This window comes from Nipponia nippon, unplaced genomic scaffold (genome assembly GCF_047370975.1).
Source record: "Nipponia nippon isolate SJK-2023a ecotype South Korea unplaced genomic scaffold, ASM4737097v1 scaffold_3, whole genome shotgun sequence".
Lineage (NCBI taxonomy): Eukaryota > Metazoa > Chordata > Aves > Pelecaniformes > Threskiornithidae > Nipponia > Nipponia nippon.
Window position 1 is genome coordinate 73,577,120 of NW_028262347.1, and position 20,897 is coordinate 73,598,016.

The 20,897-nt window shown below is 46.7% G+C and overlaps 1 protein-coding gene across 6 annotated transcripts in view; it reads left to right on the forward strand.

Annotated features, from left to right (window-relative positions):
• The first annotated feature begins 4,018 nt into the window (after nt 1-4,018).
• Nucleotides 4,019-20,897, forward strand: part of SOX5 (SRY-box transcription factor 5) — a 645,708-nt gene continuing 628,829 nt past the window's right edge. Inside the window, exon 1 of one of the 6 annotated variants that reach the window (XM_087765890.1) lies at nt 4,019-4,108. The gene's annotated coding sequence lies outside the window, so the exon portion shown is untranslated. Of the gene's footprint in view, nt 4,109-4,216; nt 4,306-5,429; nt 5,742-6,182; nt 6,237-6,630; nt 7,050-9,470; nt 9,491-20,897 lie in introns of those variants that run through there. The other 5 variants (XM_087765888.1, XM_087765887.1, XM_087765891.1 and 2 more) reach the window with 5 other exon arrangements.

Sequence of the window (20,897 nt, forward strand, 5' to 3'; positions counted from 1 at the left end):
TTAGGGTATAGTTGAGGGAGGCGTAGGATGTTTTTACGGCCTTTGTAGCACAGTGGAGTCACGGGTAGGCTGAGAAGTTGGATTTGGAAATGGAATATATGAGAATATATGTATTTATTCATCTGTTGGAATTTATGGAAAATCTTAGATAATGTTCAGTGCTGACTAAAGCTGAAATTAAGAAGAAAGCTGGAACTTTGCAATTGGATTTGTGCCTAGGAAAGAAGAAAACTAAATGAAGTGTTTTGGGGTTTAGGTCCTCCTTCTTTTTCTTGGGGGAGGGTTGAGGGGTGGGCTTCCGATGTGAGCTCATTGTAAGAGACAAATGAGGGAGGATCTGCCCTAAATTGTAACTTTGTAATCCCTGTACTGGGCCCACTTAACTGCTTGACATGTGAAAATATTGTGTTAATGAAGTTCCAGCCTGCTTCTTAAATCCATCCTTGTGACTGTCTTTGTTCATCCGCGTGTCCTGATTGATTATGCTTATTTTTATATATGTGAGTAATCTCATTGAAATCTAAGAGTTACTAATGGTAGCATGATAGATGAGTGTTGCTTGGGCCTTTAATCCATGATTGAAACTGAAAGCTGTTTACAGATTCTTGTAATATTTAATTTTTGCTCAGCATGGACAACTAAAAGCAAGTATCTTAACTTTTTCAGCTGGCTTCCTTTTCTTTTTGTCAGTCCGTATGTCTGCAATAGCTTAAATTACAGAACACCTAATCAACATTTAATTTAATCAACATTTCCTGTTTCTTTCTGATTTCGTACCACCTTCTACTAAAAATAAATATATTTCTTATTTAGTTAATAGGACCTAAATGTGGGATCCGAAATGCACTTAAGACCATTAGTTACTCTGCTGAAACACGACTCTAATCATTTAGTTTGAGGAACCAGCTAACAAGAAACTGGATAGAGAGCCCTGTTCAGGGACACAACAGCAGCATGCTTTATGTTCCCTAGGAAGTTATTTGGATGTCTTTTTGAAATATCATAGCTGGGATTCTCTATTGCCTCTGGGGGAGACAGGACCTGCATAGAAGCAGATTGCTTCAATTTAAGTAACAGAGGCTTTTCCTGCTAACAGAAATCAGTGCAAGTATCACCCTGATTTTATTATGGAGAAGCAGATAAGCCATGCTGAATGCAAAAGACGAGAGCGATACTTTGACTGATTAGGACCACATAAGGGGGTTCTTGTGCTGATGCACTCTGATAGGAAAACAGATGTTTGTAAGTTCCTAAGTGGTTTCTTCATTTTGACATGGCTCTAAGGTTATCACAGTACCTCAGTAATTGGATTACTTTGGTACAAAGATAGTGTTGTTTTACAGGACTCGGGCTTTGTTCTTCAACGCTGTCATTTTTACCTCTGAAAGGTGGTAATAAACCATTTCCGTATGAGAAAGGTAGCATTTTACACCAGCTCTTGTGCAAATGAGTGCGCCGAGACTCGGTGTAGTAGAAAACTGGAGCGCTCTGAATTTTCTAGGAGGATGAGGCAAGAAAGCGCACGCAGTAGCTCGTAGAGAGCGGTAGCGAAGGGACAAAGTCAGGGAGAACTGAAGACAGATCAGCTCTGCACAAGCAGAGACATCTACCCGTATGTTTTTTCTTTATGGAGTCATGCCTAAAAACATAACTGTTGAACTTATAGGCACAGGGGTGGGGGCAATTTAGTGAAAGTGGGCCTGTGTATAAACCGCCTTCACTAAGTGTGCACAAATCGATTTCCAGGTGCATGCTGCTCACTGTAGAGGTGGGTGATACCTTTCGTTTAAACGCAGTCGTGTTCCATGAACTCGGCTAGAGCAGAACTCGACTCAAGCCATGCCTCCTTGGCGTTGGGAAACTGAAAGCTAGCCAGAGCTTTGCAAATTTCACATCTAAAATAGGTGGCAAACTTTGCACAGTAGTCTACCTTTCATCGGGCAAGTCGCACCAAAAATTTTCTTTTGTGCTTTCTTTAGTTACTCAGGGTGGAAAAGTGGCTTGAAGCTGTGCTCCCAGCTGTGTCCAGCCCGTGTGTACTAACATTCAACATCCTGTGCTCTCAAATATGCAGAGCTAAATAAGGAGATGTCTTTAGGTTCTACTAAAAAGCATTTGGTTGACTGAAAATTTTGAAATGAGTCAATGCAGAAATGGTAACATCCTTCCTTTAAACAAAAACACACACACAAAAAAAAAGCAGAATGAATCCTCAACAATAGATAGTAAAAATTAGATGATTATTGGCATTCACAATTGTTGTTTTAAAAAGTGTTTGGCAATAGGATGATAGAGTCCTTGAGGGATGAAATGTCCTTATTATTTAAGAAAAACTCAAATGCAGCTAGTACCAGTCCAAAGGGGCTTTTTTTTTTTTCTTTTCATTCTCTTTTCCACTGAACACCTTAATCCTATTGTAGAAGTAGAAAACTACAGCTCCTGTGGAGAGCATAATACAATCTCACACCATTGTGCTTTTGATCTTAAATAAAATGCACCCGCATTTGGCTTTTTCTCTTCGCTCCAGATTAGTTTTGGACCCAACTACCCTAATTCCTTTCTTGTGTTGAACTACAAGGAACTTCAAGATGATTGTAAGGAGGAGTTGGCAAGAAGTGAGGGGGGGGCGGGGCTGGGAACGCTTATAGAAAAAATGGGTGGGAATTGTACCAACAGAGAAGGGCTCTGAAAGATGTGGGGAGGACACATGCACCACTGTCAGCCTAACCCAGAGAAGTCTGGCTGTAGGTCCCTAGGCTTGAGATTACCTGAGAGAGAGTGGAGTTTTATGCAACACATTTCGTTGCCCATGCCAGTACCTGGGGCTGCCGGCCATCAGAAGGCGGCTTTGCGTCAGCGGGTGGGGGCTGAGGACTTGTGGCTCTGATGACCAGGGTGAGAACTTGTGCAGAATTTGGTGGCTGGGACAGCGTAGGGTGAAACTTTGCCATCCAGTGTGCAGGCACCTTTCTCAAATATCTGAATTTGATCCAGATGAGGCAAGTTTGGGTGGGGTTTTTTGGGGACACAACTGGGCCGTGGACCATTACCCATGCGGCCTGCTTGGCTCGCTGCAGCCAGGCAGCAAACGGGTCCTGAAAGTCACGCTGGCCCCCTGGCACCGCGAGCCCACGCCATGTCAGGAATGCTGCCGCAGAGCTCAGGGGTCCCATTCCTCTCCCAGTCTGGCTTTTTTTCTGGTAAGAGGAGTTACCGGGCTGGCTGGGAGGGCTGACGCTCGCATCTGGGCAGCGCCGGCCAGCCTCGGCCAGGCAGTGCTGCGCGAGATCTGCGCTACTCCCATCCCACCCACAGGACTCCTGTGGGAGTTCCTGCCACAGAGGTAGGGAGGAAGCCAAGAAAGAAACATTCCTCCGTCTTTCCCCCCCCCCCCCCCTTTTCCCGTCAGGGTTACCACCCTCTGTCCCCACTCCTACGGAGAGGTCTGAAGTCTCACTGAATCAGCAGTTATGAATATTATCTGTGCTCTTAATAGTTTGCATCTTTTTGCATCAAAGGGTAAAATCACTCAGGGAAACACACAGACACTGAAAAGACCATATACAACAATGCATCCAAGCCGAAAAAAAAAGGTTGCAGTGCTCATGAATTCCAGATGATGACTTTTTAAATCCCTGAGAAGGCAGTGAAATTGTTTGATTGTTCTTGTTAATTATTGGACTTGTCCCAGTATCAAATATTTGTAGAAGATAAGACTTCCCTCGTGGAGATGAATAATAACTGAACTTGCTCTTCTTTGAACAATTTGGCTCAGGGTGCGTAGCGCTGCGTTTCCCACTCCCGGGCTCCAACCCGGTCTAGCCGGCTTCGCTTCGCCGCTTCATAAACGCACGTGTACAAAACGCTCAATTAAAAATAAAAAGACCCCGTAAGTAACCGAGAGAGCGAGAGAAGGGGAGCGAGAGACCTCTTACTTGCAGAGCGTGACTTTATTAGCAGCGGAGGCGGCTCCCTGCTCCCCCCCCGGCCCCGGCCCGCGGCCGCCGGCCGCGCCGCTTCGTCCCCCCGCGCCCGGGCAGCGCGGCCGCGCAGCGGGGCGCCTCGCACCCCGCCGGCAGACGGACCCGCGCCCAAGCAGCGGTGTTAGGTACGGGCAGAGCGAAGGGCTGCCGAGAGGAAATCGCAACCTCCCCACGCCGACGCACGTACCCCCACCCACAGGCGAAGCCCCGGGAGCGGCCGGCCGGGTCCCCGCGGGCTGGCGGCGGCCGGGCCGCGGGGCCAGCCCGGGACACGGCTGCGCTCACCCGAGGAGCGGCGGGGGGTGCTGGCGGAGAGGAGGAGGTAACGGGGGCTCCGGGGCAGAGGCGGGCGGCGGAGCCAGGCGCGACGCTGGCTCCCCGCCTGCCCGGGGGAGCGGTAGCACGGCGGGGGCTCCCCCGGCCCCTCCGCCCCGGGGACGGGTTTCAGGCCGCCGGGCGGCGAGCGGAGAGCCGCAGCCCTCCCGGCCCCGCGGCGGCCAGCCCGGGCGGGCGGGGAGCCCGCGGGGAGCCCGCCCGCCGCCGAGGTAACCCCGCCGCTGCGCGCCCCACTCGCGGGACGCCGCTGGCGGCGCGGGCCGTGGGGGTGACAGCGGTGATCCCCGCGCCCGCCGCGGCTTGCCGAGGAGCGCGGGGCGCCGTCTCGTCGCCGGCCCCCGGAGGGGGAGAGCGCGGAGGGGAAGGGCGCGGGGGGACCCCAAACTTCTGCTTCCCCCGGGGTGCCTGCGCACGCGTGGGGGCTGCGCCCGGCCGGGGGTCCCGGAAATTCAGAGCGGCAGCTGAGGCGAGGGGCCGCGGCGGGCGTCCCCACGGGCGGCCGCGCATGTGTGCGATCGCACCGGTGTGACAGGGGCTGTCGGTGCGGGGGGTGCCAGCAGCGGACACGCCCACGGACACGCAACTCCCGGGTGTTTACTCTTAGCAAAGAGCGGGAGGGGGACTCCTCCTCGGGAAGGGACCCGGTAGCGACGGCCCCGGGACGGCCCCGCTCGGTGAAGAAGTTCCCGGGCGGGGACGAGGGGGGAGCGCGACAGGCGGGAAGGGCTCGGTGCCCCCCCCGCCGCCGCCTTGAACCGCTCGTTCAACCGGCGGGCAGCCGCCCCCCCGCCCCGGGGGACGGTGGTGATGATGATGATGATGGTGGCGGCGGCGGCGATGGCCGCTCGCGGCTCGGCGGGGGCGGCGGGCGCGTCACTTACCGTTGGCCGCCCCGCCGCCGCGCAGGGCCGCCCCGGTGCGCGGCGGGGCGGGCGGCGGCAGCCGGCGGGGAGGAGGTCGGGGCTGGTCGGAGGCAGCCCCGGCGCCCCGGAGGGACTCCCTGCGCAGCCCCCCCCTCCCCGCTGCCGCCACCTCGCCTTCCTCCTCCGCCTCCTCCTCCTCCTCCTCCTGCCTGCCGGGGTGCCGGCGGCGGCCAGGCGCGGCGAGGCGAGCCGAGCCGAGCCTCCCCCATTGTTCCCGGTCTCCCTCTCCCTCTCCTGTGTTTTTTTTTTTTTTTTTGCCTTTTGTTATTTGCACTCGCATTGTGTTGTTTGCCTCTGAAGCCGCCTCATGACCAGCACAGGGATTTCACCTCGTCCTTGAGAGACAGAGAGAAGGGGGAAGGGGGGGAAGGAGGGGGGAGAGAAGGGAAGAGATCACCAAACACCCATCTCCCGGTCCCTCCCCGCACCTCTGCCTCTCCCCACCCCGCCAGTGTCTCACTTAGCATCCCGCGCCCGGAGGAGACATTACAGACAGCGGGTAGGTGCGCGGCCGCCGCCGTTTTAACTTTCTTCCTCGCTGCGGCCGCCGGCGGCTGCTCCCCGGCGGGCGCTCAGCGCTCCGCGCCCCGCGGGGCTCCCCGGGCGGCGGGGGCGGGCGGCCGGGCCCCGGCGAGGGGCAGCGCGGGGGGTGGGCGCCGCCGCGGGGCGGGGGAGGCGGCGGGGCCGGCTGTCAGCGCGGCCGGCTGCCTCCCGGGCGCTCCGCTCGCACACCTCCCGAAGTTTGGCACAACTTGTCACGCCCCCCCTTCCTCCTCTTCCTCCTCCTCCTCCTCCTCCTCCTCCTCCTCCTCCTCCTGCCGCTGCCGGGCTGGGGGCGGGCGGGGGCGGGCCGGCCGCGGTGCCCGCGTGTGCGTGTGTGTGTGTGTGTGTGTGCGCGTGTGTGGCGGGGGAGCCGCTGCTCCGCGCCCTGCCCGGGCATGGCTCAGCCCGCGGGATCCCGGCGGAGCCGGCGGACAGGAAGCTTTAAATTATTGTAATTGCCTCTCCGTGCGTGCGTGCGTGAGTGCCAAGCGGCGGCCGCCGCCGCGCCGCTGCCGGGGAGGCGCGCAGGGGCGAGCCGGGGCGCCGCGCTGCGGCCGCGGGGCGCGGGGGGCAGCGGCGGCGGCGGGGGGGCGGCGGGAGAGGCGGGCAGCGGGACGAGGCTGCGAACGTATTTGTGCGAGGCACGTTCCTCGCTTCTGCCGGAGCAGGAGGGTGACTCCGTGGAAGGGGCGGCAGGCTCGGGGCGCACTCGTTTCGGCTGCTTTCCCCTCGAAAAGAAAGCGGGTCAGGGAGGACAACGATCCCCCGGTCCGGGCGCGGAGCGCGGCCGCGCTCGTCCCCGCCGCCCCCCGGTCGGGCCGGCCCAGGCACTGGTGGTGGGAGCGAGCTCAGAAAAGTTAAGGGACTTTATTCCAGCCCGACTGCGATCCTAGAATAACCGGAGCCGCTTGCCGGGAGGAACGTGATCGGCTTTTCCCTGGGGATGGCATGCTGCCTCAGCCCTGTACTTTGGTCAAGGGTAGAACCAATAGCGAGCTGTGGGATTTTGGGTAATAAGTGTGGGAATCTGCAAGAGGAGTAGGTCTAAGAGTGATTTGTTTTCTTACTGCTCATGAATAATGGCCTCTAGCATTTTTATTTTTTTTTTTAAACCAGCAGGCCAAAGAAATAGGCACGTGGGAGATTTGTAGGCGTTCAACATCGCGATCATCAACAACAGCAACAATGCAGTAGGGGCGTCCAGGAGGACGGTGTCTGATGAGAACTGTTTTCTTTGAGAGGCTAGTATCGCACGCTGGTACAGGTAGTTTTTGTTCTTGTTGCTACCGCTTAACTCTCGTAAAAGGAAAGCCAGCAATACCCTAAAATTAGAGAGGAAATGTTTTGGGCTTTTTTTAAGAGAGATGCATTTTGCTTCCTATCTGTCAAAGAATGGAATATTAACTTTAGTTCAAATTAAAAAAGGAAGTTTTGATTCCAGCTGTGGAACTGTAAGATGATGGGTCCTGGCTTTTCTCCTCCCAGTTTAAATACCGCTAGCTGTCTGCAGCCTTGCTGAAGTGAACCACTCGGATAAAAAAGCAACTTCTTATACATGAGGAGCTAGTACAAAGTTCTTCATGAAAATATTTTATCACCTGAAACTTACCTGAGAACAGCTACTTGTACCTGCTGCTATTTTTATATCCTCTGAACCCTTCCCAGCACTGGGGAATACATTATTGCCTCAGAAACGAATTCTGCATCCTGCAAAATACACTATTTACAACTATTAAACCGAGATTGCGCGGGGCGATTTTTTTTTTTTTTTTGTTAATTTAGCTGTAATATCTGGCAAGGCTATAGCCAGCTTTGTTTTACAAGGCTTCTCCAGCTGAAGAGGGAAAGGCTGGCATCGATGTGTTGCATTCTGCAAATGGATAGCATGTCTATTCTGGCATGATTTGAACACGAGAACCCAATAAACACATGGCCATTATGCAGGGAAATCTCGCAGCAGAGCTTTCTGATTGAACTTAAACTGTTTTGGTTGAGAGTTACACTATAAGGAGAACAAGACTTGAAAGCTGCAAGTGTCTTATGTAAACAGATGGACATTTGAGATGTATTGACTGTTTCGAGTTAATTCGGTTAACATGTGGGTGCACATGTATTTAATTTAGCCTAGTATAAGTTTTTGTAAGCGATGGAAGCTAATACATGCTTTTTAGAAAGAAAACAAAAGCATGTGAATTTTGTCTATACATGTTGGAGCTCCAGCTGCAGAGGTTCTTAGGGGCTGTGATCGGCCTCTTGTCGTGATCTCGTAGTACCAGGTGAGAGTTAACAGAGCTTGCTGGTTTTCACTGAAGTATGCAGGTAGCTTGCTAATGAATTTTGAAATGGTAAGGTACCCTTCTGAGGTCTCTGTGCTGAGAAAAACATAAAAGTGCTTAAGCATACATCTTGCTGCACCTTTATCTTAGGTGCTGCTTGCCAGGACCAGTTAGGTGGAGCAACATCATTAAACTGTCAGATGTATTGTTTACAATGGGATAGTTCCTCCGCGTTCAGGATGAAGAAACAGCAGTTCTCTGTTACTCATCGTAAAAATGTACCGCTGTGATCCAAGAAGGTTTGTAAGTGGCGTAGCTAACTATCGCTGCATAAAGCATAGGAGGAGATTGAGACTTGGCATCTCTGACGGCGCTGCTGTAATGCAGCGTGTATACAGGAGCTTTGTTTCTGCCTGCAGTTCGTACTTACCCTGGTATAAAACACTGTGATGTTGGCATATGGATACACCAAAAAATAGAGCGTTTGTTGAAAAATAAGAATTCCGGCATTTAGGAGAAAGTAAATGAACAGTCCTTCTAAAAATACAACAGTATGCTAAAATATTGCCAAAGCACTGCTGTGACGCTGTTGTAAGCTGTCATATTTTTTGACCATTATAAATAGATTAGTATTATTATAAGGATTTTTTTCCTATTAGCAAAGAAGCTTTTTTCCCCGTTTTCTACATAAGGATCCTCGCACGTCCCCTGAACGGGCAGAGCCGTGCTCGCGCTGAAGGCGGCGGGAGCGTTGCTGGTGAGGAAGTGGGCAGCTGGGCCCTGCACCCTGGGAGTGGCCTTTGTAAAGCCTTAAAGTCTTCTGTACTGTAAACTCGGTTTTTTAGCATCTGTTTTGCTTATATTCTCCATTTCTTCAAGACATTAGAGATGGTCCAGTTCATCGCTCATGATATATTATTATGTAGTCAAGTTCAGATCCAAATTTGGTTTAGACTGCATACGAATTGAAGCCTGGAACAAGAATGAGCTCCTCTTCAGTGGCACTGAAGTGTTGGGGCCTTTTGGGAGTTGTCTTCCTTTTTCATGGTGTGCTCAGACCCAGTTAGGGAAATTTCCTTGCAGATTTGTGACCAAACTGTAGGACTAGGGGAAGCTGAAGCCAGATCTGTTTCCCTTTGTGAAATTTAGTAACAGATAAGAACATTGAGGTCAAGGCCAAAACAGTAGATTAGCATCCTACTGCTAGTTATGCTACATCTTCTTTCGGCAGTGTGTGGAGAGCGGAGGCCACGGGTAAAGTGGATTTCCGATGACTCGTGTACAGTCTGTTGAAGCAGCTCGAGTCCACGTGCTGCTTGCTCCACTGACGGACATCCTACATAAGATGATCATTCTTGCAGTACCTTTCCCCATGTCTCCGGCCTCTTCAAGCACGTGGTGAACACACAGAGGAATGGGCACATACACAGTACGTTCTGTATAAGTAAAGCGCATTCTCCAAACACGTTTTTGTTGCTTACAGAGCACACATCCTTTCTACTTGCACACATTTCTAGGTGAGGAGACTGTATGCTTCAAGGCAGCTTGAGGAGGGTCTCCTCTAATATTTCTGAGACCTTTATTTTCTGTCTTCTCCAGCCTCTCGCTTTTCCTTTGAGCTGCAAGCGTAGATTGAAAATCAGGTAGTACATAAGAGGATCCTTTAATATTGGCTATTTTCAGAGGCACAAAGGACAATTACTTTCTCTTCCTACTAACCTCCTGCTGGCTTACTAGCTGCTTGGGAGGCTGGTGATTTTAAGAATGCCACTTTACCCAGTGCATCAAATACGGAGCAAATCTTTGCTCACCAAGATCCCAGTTCCTACACCCCGTGGTAACACCAAAAATTGAACTTGAGTGGCCCAGAGTGCCAGCTCCTACTGTGATGACTCATACAACCATCAGCACTTTTTAGAGTTAAATTTGATCCATTGGCCCTGAGCAGTGCTGACAATTGCTAGCTAAAAGACCCTTCAGTGAATTGTCCTTTAACAGAAGTCTCCCCCCCCTCCCCATTTCCTGTTGTTCTTTCAAATAAAAAAGAAATCCTGGTGACAAAGCTAAAGTGTATTCTGTGATTATTGTTTAAAGAAAGAGTATTTACCTATATTTCAAGGAAATGAATTGCCTGAAAATTGCAGGTCAGAGTTATTTTATAAGGACAGTATTCTTCACTACTGAAAAATCTCAAGAGAAAAAATCTCACACTAGTTAAATTATACATTTATGTATGAGTATTCGATCCTTGAATGGTTAGAGTTAAAATACATGGGAGACTCTGTACTGTATTAATACTGTACTAGTCTGATAAAGGAGACTGAACACTTAAACCCGTCTTTTTGGTTTGTGAGCATGTCCTGAGAGAAACTGAGCAGGCTTAACTGGCCAGTGCAATTTGACGATATTTTGTACTTTCTGCAAGGAGCATAGTTTTACAGAACACAATCCAAATAAAACCACATCCCGTAGAGGAGTGATTTCCATTGTACTCTCCTGGTCCCTGGCAGGGTGGTCCGGGTTTTACTTGAAATGAGTCTAAAAGGTCTTGGGAAAGCTGACGTCTTGTTCAGTAGGCTTAGATTTGCTACATAGGGTATTTGCCATTGCTAGTCAAAGCCTAGGGAGATGCTTAAGGTATACTGGACTAGTAGTAAAATTGTATTTAAGGTCCTGCTCTTAGTGGCAGTGATGTTAATGTATTTAATTTAATTTAAACCCAGATTTTCAGCACTGGCTTTTGGCTTCGGTAGGGTAGAAGGTTGGCTAGGATAGCAAAGAACTGGTGGGATACGGTGAAGTTGCCTGCTCATAGCTGGGCAATAAGGGCTCCTCCTGCCTAAGAAGTTGCTTTGCCCACGTTTTTGAGGAGAGGGGACAAAATTCAGTGAAGCTTGCTCTGCTCAGAAGCATTGAGCTGGCTCTGAAACAGATGTAAAGATGGTTTGCAGTATCTTCAGTTTCTATAGGGGATAAGTGAATACAACAGGTTTAAATTTGCCTGAGTGCCATGCTGTGTTTTGTAGCAGTCAGTGTTAAGACACGTTTAATTAAACTGGTTCAATTTCTAAACTAGGATTATGGAGTCTACTTTTTACACTGCTATAAAATCCTTGTGTATGAGTGAGCTTTCAGTGTAATGAAACGGGCTGGGGGACACAGTTGTAATCCTCAGCTAACCAATTAAATGTTTACTTAATAAGGATCTAAAAGGTAATTTTTAATTTTCATCCACCAAATCACACTGTGGTGGAGTCTCCCCTTCTCCACTGACTCTGGAAGGAGCCTGGGGACATTGAGGTTCCCAGGCAAAGGCAGCCGTGGTGGCTCTTCATGTGCTGTCCTGACGTGTGCATCCAGTAACATACAACTGTGTTTCCACTGAAATGAGATTGCTCCTTATGCCATGGTATTAAAGATCATGCTTCTCATGCTAGAATATAGACAAATGCATAAATAATAACAGGAAATGCAATATACGTGTCAATTACCCTTCCGTTTAATAATAAATTGAATGCATCTGCTACGAAGGGTATGCAAAATATATAAGAAGCATATGCAGTCACAGAAGAGGGAATGTGTTAATGCAATAGCCTGCTTTACGAATTCAAATCTGGAAGAAGAGTGTGTTTAGTAGGAGATACTGTGCTCTTTGCTGTGCTTCAGATTGATTTTATATTTGTAATTGTATGCAGGCAGCCGCCAGAAGCAGGACAGTCTGGTTCTGAGAAAACAAAATTATTTGTTCCGATTCCTGGGAATGCGAATTTGTTTAGCGGCACCATGGTGCATTAAGTGCGTTGTGATTGAGATTAACAAATGTAGGACAATTAATTAGTTCGGGTTTGCAAGTCATGTATAGATTACTCAGTCAGTACGCGCACACGTAGGGTGAGTTTTTTAGTTCTCGCTGAAACTTGTTGCTGAGATCAGTTTCATGCCTCCTGCCGACAGTCAGAAAAGACAGAGCTGGAGCAGAAATACTGAAGTACTTGTCACTTCTGTAAAGCAGTTTCCATTTGAAACCTGAAATGATATATAATGAGGCATTCCTATAAACAGGGTTGCCGTAGGTAAGTAGCAGTTTTGATGGGATGATGGAAGTTTCGTGACTGTAGAGGAATAATATTAATTCTCATGAGAGATTGCAAATGAGTAAATGCTGATGAATGTGTACAAATATGTACGTGTGAATTTAGTGCTTCTAAAAGGCAATTGGCAGTTCTGGAAACTAAAGGCCTCTCTCTGCCAGGAGAGTGCCGTAGAGGAAAGCAGCACCGTAAAAATGTGTGCGGTGCATCCCCGCTGTGGCCTGGGCTGTGTTCTGCGGGCAGCCTCCCCGGGGTGAGGAGGGGAGCCAGGTCTGCACGCATTCGGGGCCTGCTCAGTGAAACACTTGCGGATGGGATTCTGTAAGCACGCATGTGGTAGGTTACTAACACGTTTAAAATGCACGCTTGGGAACTTTACGTGGATGCTTACCTCCTCCTCCAGTCGCAAAATGCCATTAGACCAATGTCTCGCTTTATATAAGACGCTATCTTTGAATGATGGCAATATATGTGTTTTTATGAGGAGTAATGGCAGGGGGGGAGTAAGACAGAGTCTTGCACCTTCTACTACGTGACCTGCTGTTCTTTTAATAACTAATGCATTGATTTGGTACAGAAAGTGGTTCCTAGTGAGAAGTAATAAGCTGAAATGGGGTAGAAAATGGAGAAACCAAGAGATTCTTATCCTTAAAGGTATATTGGAGGTAAAGGTGTGCGTACAACGGAATGAATAGCAGCAGCAGTTCTATACCCAAGCACTTCTGCAGTGCACACAAATATAGCATAAAGAAGTAGCAGTAAGAGGCTACATGGAAAAAAATGCTGTGGCACAAGAGTGTGAAGTTTTAAGAATGCAAGATTTTTCTTCTTACTTTGCTTGGTTTTCAATTCTGTGTTTTGATGTATGAGAAAAAGGAAGATATTTACTTGTATAACTGTACAGCTTTATATGATTATTTTTATCTCAACACCGTAAGGTTTGCTCCTTCTAAGCCTAAAGTGCTTAAAATGTTCCTGTGTCTTCACTGTCCAGTTGTAATGAAGTCAGAATATGGCATGTGAGTGGTAGAGGTGTGGTTTATGGCCCTGATTAAGAACAATATTTGAGTATAGGCTTAACTTCAGGAATGTGGCTTAGTTCATTTAAATTCAGCAAAACGTGTTTGCATAAGTGCAGTGTTCAGTTAGAAAAGTGAGATTTCAATGCAGCCAAAGTTCCATTTTTGAAGGCAGCGCAGACAGTGCTCTGTTGACCTTCAGGGTGATTTAGGTGCCTAAGTCACTCTAACGAAGGGAGAGAAGAAAAAAGTTGGTTTCCTAAGTTATTTGCATTGTTCAACATTACTTGTCTGTTCTGAAAGGCTGCAGGGACTGTGACAAGTGAGTGTGAGAGGTGTCTTCCAGGAGCTCCAGAGGCTGCGGGATTTACATGGATTCCAGTTTTAAGGAATGATATTGAGGGCATTTTAAATGGTTAATAGTAGCAGAGATTGGCTTCTCTAAGTCCTTGTACAGTTCCGTTTTCTTTCATAGCACCAGGGATGTTGGTCAGGTTGGACCTCAGGAGGTCATCTGGTGAGGCCACCTGCATGGGGCAGGATGGGTGCTAGCAGCAGATGAGGTCAGCCGTGGTTTTGTCTAGTTGAGGCTTGAAAACCTTCATGGATGGAGGTGCCAAAACCTATCTGTGCGCCTTTTGGTTTGTTTTAGTGTGTTGTCTTTCTCTGATTATATTTCAGTTTGTGTTATGTTGCTGTTAAGTACATCTGTGTTCATTTTATGATGCTTTGTGGTCTTTTTTTCCTGGTTGATACTAGGTCAATAATGTGAATGTATATAGGATCTTTGTTTATAGTTTACATCCGTAGGCTAGCTTTAACCTAGTGAGACTGATCCTTCTTGGCTTCCTCTGTCGATACAGAGAGAGAGGCTTCTGTAGGAAGTATTGCAGAGCAAGAACTTCCATATCGCCATTGACTGTAATAGGGACAACCCATCACTAGACCAATGTTGCCCGTGTGAGAGCGGAGCTTAAGACACGGGAGATAAGTGTTGTGGTTTTGTGCCTGCTACCGTCAGGGTAGGCTTGGCTATTTGTTTTACTCTGTTGATGCTAAAACCCTGAGTTGGTGAGCCTTTGGCAGCTATAGCCACTTGAGCATGCATCCACATGGGATTTCCAAAATTGTGGAAAGAAGTTCAGCAGTCAGCGTTCACTGGTGTTTGATGGGCTTGGGAACACAGCTGTTTCCAAATCCAGCTGTTTCAAAAAAAAAAAAAAAAAGCAAACCCTTTCAAAAAATCTGAGTGGAGCATTGAGAGTTTTGTTGTTCGTTTCCTTTATTTAGTGGGACAAGATTTTACCCTCTTTTTGCTGCTCAGAAAGTCTTTTCAGTGTCTTAATAGGTTTTGGTTCAGCCCCTTGTACAGTTTCCCGTGTAGAGCTTTTGTTTGTTTGTTACAGCTCCAGCTTTGGAGCGCAACGAGTGGGGTGTTTCTGTGGAGCTGTGGACTTCTTTTTATTGACTCAAGCACACAGTTCAAAGAAAATGGGGATGGGGGGGGGCAAATGAAAGTATATTGTTTTCTATAAAGTATCACCTGCGAAGCGCTTTTAAATAATCCCCTATATAACCATGTATGGGGTTTTTTTCACTTGAAAGACACTATCTCCTGCTTCTAAACATTTGCACAGCAAAGTAATGCATTATTGCATTTTCATAAATAATTGAAAAGCAACTTAAAAGAAAGTAGGCCAACAGAAAAAAAAAAAGAAAGCGTTGGTTTCAAATTTGAGAGAAGAAAAATATGTTTCCTTCTTGATAGCAAGTCAGTTAAACGTTATTAAATCCAATTCTCCCACCCTGACATGACCAAAGACAAATCTGACAATCGACAGTTTCATTTAAAAGAGAGAGAAATGGGGAAAAAGGTTTTGGAACGCTGAGTCTGGTTTGTTTTATTTCTTCTTTTTTAAAAATCTTTTTTCCCTTTGGTAAGAAAGGCAATTGTGACCCCTTATCAGTTTGCAAGTGACTGAGGAGCAAATCTCTGGAGGTCTGCGTGTTGGCTTTTCAGCGTCGTTCTCCGTGCTGGGCTGTAATAATGCAAGCTATTTTAGAACTGTGCATACGTTAGTGTTCTGGCGCGGCATGATACAATAATGTGTGAAAAAGCATAAGATCACACCTTGGTGAAACTTGCAGATTTCCTGCATAATCCGACAGTGAGCTCTTGTCAGGTTTTGACTATATGTAAAGTGAGAATAAAGTTTCCAGAAGCAAAGCGCAAGCCTTGGATGCATTTTGAATGGGTGTGCAGGGATTTTGGCCCTGACGTGGTTATGAATGTGCCTGACTTTAAGCACTTTAGTCCCACCGTAGCCAGTGGGCCTCCTTCACTGCTTAAAATTTGGCACATGCTTTAAGCCCTCTGCCGAATTGGGGCTTTATTTTTGCTAGTGGTGAGAAAAATCGAAGAGCCAGTGTAAATAATTCCTTAAAAAACAATCAGTAACATGAACAGTTTTCATATAACATAGAGCATGATGTATCTGGTGACAGAACCAGGTGTCATCGGTGGGAATGGTTTATGGCCACGGGTCTCTTCACCAGGCTGTTGGCACGTTGGTGCTGAGCTGGTGTGGCTGGGAGAGGATGGGCAGGCTGGAAGCGAAAACGTATTCAGTTACAAATGCTCTCAATGCACGATGAGGACCAGGCCTTTATTCCAGCAGGGGCTCTGCGTGGACTCTGGCCGTCCATTTGTGCTGTACCAGAAGTTACGGGAATGTTGTGGGAATGGCTGGGTAAGGTTCTTGTGCTGGGCAGGAGGCCTGACTGGCAGGTCCTAACGGTCCTTTCTGGCCTGGAGATCAAGAGATCAGTGATTGCCGGTATTAATGTGTTGCTACGTGGTGGTCTAACATCAGAACCACTTGACAAATGGACCCCGTTCAGGTGAGCCCCAGTGGGTGCAAGCTTCATGCAACTGATCTGTCCTCCAGAGGAAAAAATGTCAGCATGTACATTCTCCCCCCGCTTTCCTCCCAGATTCACTCCATCTCCTTTTATTTTTTTATAACCAGTGCGGCTGTATTTTAAGTCACTGCCCACTATTTCCAAAATGTGTGATACATTTGTTAAGGATTTGGAATTTGGGATACTTTGATATAACTTTGTGTAGGTTTTATAGAAACACCTGACGTGTATGTTTAGTTCCTAAACACCTTCTGTGCTTGATTTATCCTCACAGGTTGTCAAGGTATTCAGATGACCTGAAACTGAGGAAGTGAGAGGGAGCTCAGCTGGCAAAAGTCTGACATCGAGTCTGACTGCGGCTCAAATTTGTTTTGCAGAGTTGCGCCCAGGCTGCGTAGGCGGTGAAGAAAGCCTTCCTCACCTTCACCATTGTATCCAAAAAGCTCTGAGCAGCATAATTTTTTGCAGGTGATGAACAACCTAGTTAGCTCACTTTTTCAATCCAGTGACAGTTCTCCTCTGAGAAGGCACGGTGATAATTCATAATAGCATATTCATGTTCAGGCTCAATGGTGGAGATGCTCTTGTGGTTCTCTGGTAGGTTTTCTCAGCCAGAGAAACCATGCTGTCAGCCATCTACTGTGGACCACCATGCACTAGTTTCTTCTTTACATTAGATGCCACTGTTTAATGTGGCTCAGCAGGTTGGCTTCTAGTGAAGCAGGCTCACAACTTTTAACCTAGCTGGACATTTTCAAGGTCCTGTGGCAACTGTGATCACCAGAGGCACGCAGATCTTGAGGTTAAATACGTGGAGGATGCTCATAAAGCAGTGTCATTGTCTGTTGTCACAGAATTTCCTTTCCCTTCGGTTGTCCTGAGTGGTGTCCCTTAGGGTGTAAGGCCAGGCCTGTCTGTCATGCGAGGTTTCTTGTACAGTTTGAAGCAGGGCTTTCTGGGCAGAAGACAGAGTCATTTTGTTGACACAGAACAGTGTGCATCATCGTTTGTGTTATTACTGTTTTACATTTTTTGTATTTGTAAGAACAGCATATTGATGACTGTGTGTTAAAACTCTGTCTTTTAGTGGCTCGTTTTCTTTCCGAAAAAGGAAGAAAGCGACATTCTTCCTAAGAAAACCCCAGAATTATATTGGAACAAGTACTAGTGCTGTGTTCATACATGATCAAATTCAGGAAGATTAGGGCACTGTGTATAAATTGCCTTCATGTTCGTTGGGTTAGCAGCTGTCAAATAAGTGATTATAGACGTTGGCAAAGCTTTTCTTTCCATAATCGCTGCGAAACAGGGATGGAAATGTAACAGATGCCATTTAATATGGACCAGCACCTAGGTTCTGTTTCTGGGTCTGGCTCTTTATTGCCTCGTGGCCAAAGTTTCTTAGCATCTTTTTTGCTTTAATTCCTCACTACTTATAAATGGAGATAATAGTACCCTCTCACTTTACAGGAGATTTCTGAGGCCATTTGTTAAATCGTTTGAGATCCTTTGATGAAAGATACGAAATATATGCAATAGCATTAATGATAAGATTAAATAGAATAATTCTGTTGAGATTGAGGAAAATTATTGCTCCTAGATGAGCTTTGATTTGCTGGGCAGTGTTAACCTTCTGCAGGAAATAATTTGGTCCGAGCCTGCGTTGGGGTTTCATTTCCTGGGATTTTTTAATTTATTATCTGACAAAGCTTTTTGATACCAGGCACTACACTTGAAGTCCTGTTGAAGAGCAAATGAAGCGTTGTGATGCTATTTTTTGCAGCATAGGAGTCTATGGTGACTCATTTAGTGTTCGTAATGCCTGTGACAGATTAAAAAAAATCAAATCAGTTACTCCCAGTGAGACGGATACACTCAGCCAGACCCTATTTGAGAATTATTTGCTGCACTGTTAAGACCAAAGTACACATCTTCCCCCTCCCCCCCGAAAGAATCCAGCTTATCACGAAATGTTTATCAGAGCCATATAAACATTTCTCGACTGCTGAATTTTGAAGGGAAATTCTTTTGGTCTAACATATGTATTGCAAGCAAAACTCTTCACAGATTAAAAAAAATATATATATAATTAGCTTGGTTACAGCCCTAATTATTACCAAGCATGCCAGCATCTGGCAAGGGTACGGAGATCTGGGAATTCACTGCCTGAAGCCATGGAACAAAGTGTTCTGATCCGACCCCAGGCAGTGAGTCCAGGACTTGAACTGGAATCTTCAGGAGCAGAGAAGTCTTAAGTGTCTGGAAAATTGGCCTGTTGAGTCACCACACAGGCACTAAAACAAAACTAATTTTAAGCAGGTCAGAGTTCAGTGATTCCCTCTGGAATCTAATTTTTTTTCCCTTAAAAAAAAAAAAAGTCTCATGTTTTAAGTGAAAAGGGTCAAAGTTGATGCACTGCTACAATTTTTGAATGCTTTCCCTTAAGAACAGCCACCCAGGCTAGGATTAGCATGAAGGGCTGCTAGGCTGGCACTTCAATGTCTGGGTTAAAAATATTTTAAAGCAGTAAATGCAGTCAGAATGGAGTGAGAGATCCCTGGGAGCCTTCCTATTCAAAAATGTGTGAGCTCAGGGCAGCAACTGCAATGTAATTTGGGGCAGTATATGCTTCATAGCTTTGGAGAATATTGCCTCTTGTTAATGTTACATTGGAGGGCAGTGGGATAGTAGTAATTTTAGAAAGGTGGTATTCCTGTTTGTTTTACATTGGAAACTTCGAAATAAATAAAAAGAAGCATCAATTGAGGAAGAAATGTAACTGCCGAAAACCAGCAATGAATCCACCTCTGAGCAGACGATAGAAACGACAGGGGAAAGTGAGTATAGAAACATTTTTGTGGGAATGCAGCTGCAAAAGGAACTTAGCAGACAAAGGCAAAATCAGGTACGTACTTTAAAAGGCATGTGGGCAAACTTTTGTCTGAGAGCCCAGTGAGGAGCCTGCTCACATTAAATTACAAAATGTTTGGGGGGATCAAATGACAAAAAGCTTGTATTGCTTTTCCATTGCTGAAGAAGTGGGGCTGTCTATAAGCAGGGATGATTCAAATAGCTGTTTTAAAAAAAAAAAAAAAAGCTTGCAAGAGTGAGGGAGATTTTTCATTCCCATTCCTTTATTAAGATAATTTCCTTCTTTTTCCCTTCGGATCTTGCAGAGTTCGCTTTACATTTGCAAGTGAAAAGGATGGGGTCTAGGATACCTAGGGAAGCTTGAATCTGAACTCTGTTTGTGTCAGGCATTGTGAGCTTGGTGATCTCTGTTTATCTCTTAGGAAATAGTCATGCTTGCACAACAGGGCAAATGCAATGTGCAGATGTCAGAACAGCTAAAGCAACGAGGGCTGTCTAGGAAAAGCCATGCCAAACTTACCGCCCAGAGCGGAGGAGTAGCAGCTAGAACTTCTGCCTTCGTTTCTTCCCCGTGCCTCCGCATGGCTGTAGGCAAATCTCTAGGCCAAATGGAAAGCTCCTTATTCTTGGTAGTGAGTTGTAGCTCATGTGAGCTGTACTCTTGATAAGAGGATGATTGTGGGAATGGTTGCCCACATACACGTTGCAAGGGTTTGTGCTCTGGTCATCGGTGCAATAGTCAGACCCGTCTGCAAAATAATACCTGTTCCACGGGACTCCCCCTTTGACGTGTAGTGATTGCTAAGTATGTGGCTTCTTGAGTGAAGGAGCTATAAAGCTTAAAATTTATTAGGAGAACCTCAGTCTGCCTTGCTAGTACACAAAGTTATTGGAATGCTTCTCTTTTGTATTCCCGCAGGTATACAATGCACGGGGATTTGAATGGGAGCATGTGTGAGGCTCTGAGATCCAATTTGTCTTCCAGGGTACGGCAAGGCTCCATTTTGCTCAGGCTTAACAAGTAGCGACCATAGTTTACTAAAATATTTATTTAAATTTAGGGGAAACTTACTGACACGCAGTTGCTTTTGCATTTAAGATCGCAGTTTATAGCCCTTTGAAGTCTGTATGTTTGAAGGAAAAAGAAGTGCTTAGGATAAGCTGAACTTGAATTAAATCGTGTAGGCAGATAACAGATTGAATTTGTGGTATGGCTCGTTTTGCTAAGAAAGTCAGTCAAGCAATGAGTAATGCTGGGCCAACTTGTATCACAACAGGAGGTGGTGTAGCTTTAGTGCAAGGTAGTGTGTGGCTCACTGAATCTGAATTATGGACCAGTTCTCCTGACTTCAGGGATGCTGGTGGTTCTGAAAAAAAAAAAAAAAAGTTCATTTATGATTTGTGTAACTTTGTGATTCACAATTGCAAAGCTGGGATAAATCACACAGATTTCCAGCCCTGATACTTTCATTTGCGGTGATTTGAAACTTGAAAACTACAAATTGTTTAAAGGTTTGGATTTTTTTTTTCCTTTTTGAATGATGTATTTCTTTTCACTAATATGTGACCTGGTAGAAACTTGAGAATAAGGAAGAATTTTAGGGAGCAAAGGGGCAGAATGTGTTTTGGGTAGTTCCCAAACATAGTACTGACTTTTTTGTTTGATCTCTGCATTAGTAATTCCACAGTTGTCCTTGTATCCAGCCCCTTTTAAATCTTCTCTTAGCCAAGAGGGTTGCAGCATGTGCATGCTGTGCTGATCCTTTTTGTTTAACTGGCGATGCTTTTGCACTCAAACTAGCTATCAGAATATGATGGGTCAACAGGATCGTTCTCCTTATCATGAAGCACACCCGAAATATCTGCTTAGGTAGCGCCTGTGATTTCTCAGCAAATATTCAGCCCAGTGGGGAGCTGCAGGACTCACCTCCAT